Raw genomic sequence first — 5,132 nt, 5'->3', positions numbered from 1 at the left:
CTGAGAGGGGAGAGAGAGCACCAGGAGAGAGCTGGCCTCTCGTCACAGAATCTCCAGGACAAAGACAGAGTCAGCCAGGCCTGACAAGACAAACTCTGGATTCACACCTAGAACAAACCAGGATCCTGGGGCACACACAGAGCACCAGACAAGAGGCTCCACCCACCCAGATCCACCAGAACCAAGAGCTCCACCAACCGAGACCACCAGGACCAAGAGCTCCACCAACCCAGATCCACCCGAACCAAGAGCTCCCCAACCCAGGACACCAGGCCCAGAGGGCTCCCCCAACCCAGAGACCCAGCACCAAGAGGCTCCACCCAACCCAGATCCACCAGAACAGAGCCTCACCAACCAGAGACCCGGGACCAGAGCTCCACCAACCCAGATCCACCAGAACCGAGGAGGCTTCACCAACCCAGAGACAACAGGACCAAGAGGCTCCACCCACCAGATCCACCGAACCAAGAGCTCCACCAACCCAGAGACACCAGAACAAGAGGCTCCACCAACCCAGAGACCCCAGAACCAAGAAGCTACACCACCCAGCAGCTCCCCTCCTCACCAAACCAACACCACAGCCACACCCCTCCCCAGCCCACTGATTGACCCCACCCTCGTCCACCCAGACTGGCACAGCAACCAGGACATCGTCATCCTCATTGACTCCAATGGAAAGTTCTTAAATGAAAAGAAACTGTCCCACCCACAAAGTGGCCCAAACTCTTGTGTCCAAAACAGCCAACATGCCATGGAGCTGCTACGAGGAGCGTCTGGGTTCTCCAGCCACATCATCATCCACACCGCACCAACGAGCTGAGAACGCAGCAGGAAAGAGTATCGGAGCCACTCAGGCGAATGATAGAAAAAGCCTCCAACACCTTCCCCAACAGTAGATAGTATATCAACACTGCTGCCCAGGAAGACTTCCACCCAGACACCCATCCCACAGGTTAACAGCAGCGTCTCCAGAGACTGCGTCTTGAAGCCCAACGTCCACCTGGCCCATCCCCCACCCTGGACATCAACTGCCTCTAGACCATGTCCATCTTTAAAAATACCGTCCCCATCTTCGCCCAGACACTGAAGAACGTCGCTCTCAACCGAGACCAATCCACCCCTGCGAGGAGCAGGTTGGCCCGCAGCCCCCCAAGACCGCTACCCAGACCACCACCACGGAGACCTGACCTTCCTCATCCCCCTCCACGAAGACCCCACCCAAACAGCTACTGAACCCCCTCACACCCGACCAGAGCCCCTCCTGCCCCCAAGAGCCCACCCCAGCGCCATAACCAGGAGCCACACCCCGTCCCACTGAGCTATGCTCAGGTGGTGAGGAGAGCAGCAGACCCCCCCCTTACCACTCAAACCTCTAACCCACCCTACCCACCGCCACACAGCCAGCTGAGAGACATCCAACACATGCTCAGCCTGCTCTGCTTCCCACCTGATAGGTCAAGTTCAGGTTTAACACTGAATGCAACATTTTGAATTTCAAACTGAATGAATCTAAATCATTTATTATCTCATGTTGGAACATCCCGGGTCTGAGGTCCTTGCTTTTGGCCCTTAAGAGCAGACCCCAGATTTTACCCAGAGTTAGGAGATGCAGATTATTTATTTTGCAGGAAACTTGGTGGAGGAGACACTTCCACTGGTTGTCCCGCAGGCTCCAAGAGAGTTGGTGTTCCCATCCACCAAACTGAAAGGAATAAGACAGGGCAGGATCGATTCAGGTGGAATTGTGATTTGGTACAAAGCCACCTGTGACACACTCATCGAATTGATCAAAAAGGTGAATTTCAATTTGGCTCAAATAAAAAAGAGAAATTGTTTGCCACAGATAAGATATTCATGTGTGCAGTATATCCCCCCATCAGAATCCCTTATTAATGAAAATGTTTTCTCCATCTTGAAGATGAAATCAGTCACTACCAGGCCCGGGGAGCATACTGATCTGTGGAGACCTTAATGCCAGAAAGGTTTGAACCAGATTCTATTAATCCCATGGGACAGACATCTACTGGCCAAACCAGCATTCCTCTCCCTTCCATATCCTTCACATCCGCAAAGAAACCACTTTGACCAAAACTGTCAACAAAAGCGGGACCAGCTCCTGCAGCTCGTCGAAACACTGGGTCGGTACATAGTCAACGGTCGACTTCGAGGGGACTCCTTTGGTTGTAACACACCAGCTCTCCTCTTGGCAATCAGCCACAGTAGACCACAACATAACAGACTAGACCCCTTCTATCTGGAGCGCATGTACAGTCAGCCCCCTCACACCTTTCTGACCCAGTAACATGACGCTGTTACATTAGAAAGACAGTTAACAGACCCTCACGCAGCGGGCCCAGTAAACTGAACTATACAAAACAACCTTATAGATGGACAAACACAGCAAAGAGCATACCCAGAAAGCAATCACACATCAAACAATTCAATTCAATTAGACCATTTATCTCCAATTCATATTCCCACAGTGAAGATGGTCCTGAATCAAGCTGTGCGGGATATCAACGACATTTTTGACATGCAGCCGAGTTCTCCAATCTTGAAACAGTATCAACATCGCACAAATCAAAGAAATCAGCCAGTGAAAAGTTGGTTTGATACAGACTGCAGACGTCTGAGAAAACACTCAGAAATTTTCAAATCAACAACACAGACCAACTGACAACCCCGAGCTCCGCATCCGATATTGGGAAACATTGTGAAAATATACAGCAGGAACACTCAGAACTAAAGGATGCAGCATGCACAGCACCAATGAACGAAATCGGAAGAGTCCATTGACTCAAATGATTTCTGGAAAAATGGCAAACAATCAGCAAACCGCACAAAGAAGAATTGGCTATTCAAAATGGTGAAATTTGGAAACAACCACTTTGAAAACCTGTTAATACTATTACACTGAATCCGGCCCAAAATGAAACTCCTGAACAAATTATAAACTCTTGGAATCAGTCGTTAAAGACAACCCGAACCCTTTAGTTACCAAATTACTGAAAAGGAGCTACTAACTCACATCCAGGCCCTACAACCAAGGAAGGCCAGTGGTCCCGATGGCATTTTGAATGAAATGCTGAATTTAACAGCAGAAATTCAACATTGCCATTTTGAAACTATTCAACCTTGTCCTCAACCTGGGTATTTGCCTGACATCTGGAGCAAAGGAATCCTAACGCCAATCTTTAAAAATGGAAATACTATTTGACCCAAACAATTACAGAGGCTATGTGTCAGCAGCAACCTGGGGGAAGGTATTCGCAGCATCCTAAAACAGCCGACTGCAAGACTTCCTCAGCGAACAGAACTTTCTGAGCAAGAGTCAAAAATTGGATTTCACACCACGACACGAACTGCTGACCACATCTACACCCTTCACACTCTTCATTAACACAATGTTCTCAAAACAAGAAACACATTTTTTCTCTTGTTTTGTAGACTTCAAAAAAGCCTTCGACTCAATCTGGCACGTGGTCTGTTCCTAAAGTTTATTGAAAAAGGTATAGGGGGAGAATCTATGAACATAATTAAAAAAACATGTACATAAATATTGGATGTGCTGTGAAGATCAACAACATGGAAACAGAATTTCTTCCCCCAGCAGAGGGGTGAAACAGGGCTGCGTCTCAGCCCCACCCTGTTAAACATTCAGATTGATGAATTTGCTAAATCACTTGAACAGTTGAATATCCCTGGCCTCGCTCTCTCTGACACAGATTTAAATGCCTACTCTTTGCAGATGATCTGATACGTTAGCTCCATCTAAAGAGGCATACAAAAGCAACTAGATCATCTGCAGACTTCTGTGAGACCTGGGCCCTGACAGTAACCTAGAGAAGCCGAGGATCATGGTCTCCAGAACGACCCAGATGTCAGGGAAACCCAAACCAAAAGTTCTTGCTGGGCTCGCTGACATGAACTCACACCTAACTACACATATTTAGGACTCAAATTCGCTCTACAGAATTTTAATCTGGCCATTAATGAACTCAGAGACAAGGGAAGAAGCTTTTTACGCCTTAAAGAAGTCCTCAGTTATTGTATTACCCGCTAGAATCGGGCTTCACCACACGGGGCGGCTGCTCCACCACCTGGCTAAACACCGCCCCTTATTCACATCTTCCACTTCAGAACCTGAAACACGATCAACACCGTACATTTAAAACATGCAACTGTTTCTATTTCAAAGGGTGCGCCGTACCATGTTGCGAGCAGCAGACAGGTGCGATCGTACCGTGTGGGCGAGCAGCAGGTGGGTGCAGTCGTGACTGTGCAGCCTGGCAGACAGGTGCAGTCCGTACCATGTGCGAGCTGCAGCAGGTGCCAGTTCGTACCTTGGCGACTGCAGACAGTGCAAGTCGTACCTGTGCTAGTCTGCAGGTGGTGAGGTCGTCCTGTTGCGAGCTGCAGGTGGTGACAGTCGTACCTCGCGAGCTGCAGACAGGTGCAGTCTACCTGTGCGAGCTGCAGGTGGTGTAAGTCGTACCTCTGAGCTGCAGACAGTGTAGTCGTACCTTGCGAGCTGCAGGGGGGTGCAGTCGTACCTGCGCGAGCTGGCAAGAGCAGTGGACCAGGTGCGTTACTGCGGCGAGGCTGCAGGGTGGTGTAAGTCTACCTCTGAGCTGCCAGACAGGTGGCAGTTCGAACTGTGCGAGGCTGCCAGGGGTGGTAGTCGTACCTCTGGAGCTGCCGAGACGAAGTGCAGTCGTACCTGTCTGCAGCTGCAGGTGGTGCAGTCGTACTGATGCGAGCTGCAGGTGTTGCTGGGTCTCTCGTATTCCTCCTCAAGCGCCGCGCCTTTCAGGGTTCTTTGGGGCTCGGTGAGTGGGCTCGTCGTCCTGGACGACCCCACTGTGATGACAGAGCCTTCCGCTCTTTCTTCACTCTCTTCAGAGGTCGGGACCCACGTAACGACGACACGCTGCCGACAGCGGTTGAGACCTCTTCGATGCTGCGCGGCAGAGACAAGGACGTCACGACGTCAAACCGTTTATGCTCATCGTGAGGTGTACTTTTCCTGTGGGCGGGGCTACACAAACCAGCTGCTGGTGCAGAATTGCCAGGTCCGACACTTCCCGCCAGCCAACCGGCACCCACGGTCGAGAAGCGGATAGGGCTACAGC

At 50.4% G+C, this 5,132-nt stretch overlaps 1 pseudogene; it reads right to left on the bottom strand.

Moving 5' to 3' along the window:
* Positions 1-4,809: 4,809 nt before the first annotated feature.
* Positions 4,810-5,132, bottom strand: part of LOC113745419 (dnaJ homolog subfamily A member 3, mitochondrial pseudogene) — a 1,703-nt pseudogene continuing 1,380 nt past the window's right edge.

The sequence above is a fragment of the Larimichthys crocea genome, unplaced genomic scaffold (assembly GCF_000972845.2).
Source record: "Larimichthys crocea isolate SSNF unplaced genomic scaffold, L_crocea_2.0 scaffold737, whole genome shotgun sequence".
In the NCBI taxonomy this organism is placed as follows: Eukaryota; Metazoa; Chordata; class Actinopteri; family Sciaenidae; genus Larimichthys; species Larimichthys crocea.
This window is presented reverse-complemented; position numbering and strand designations above follow the sequence as displayed.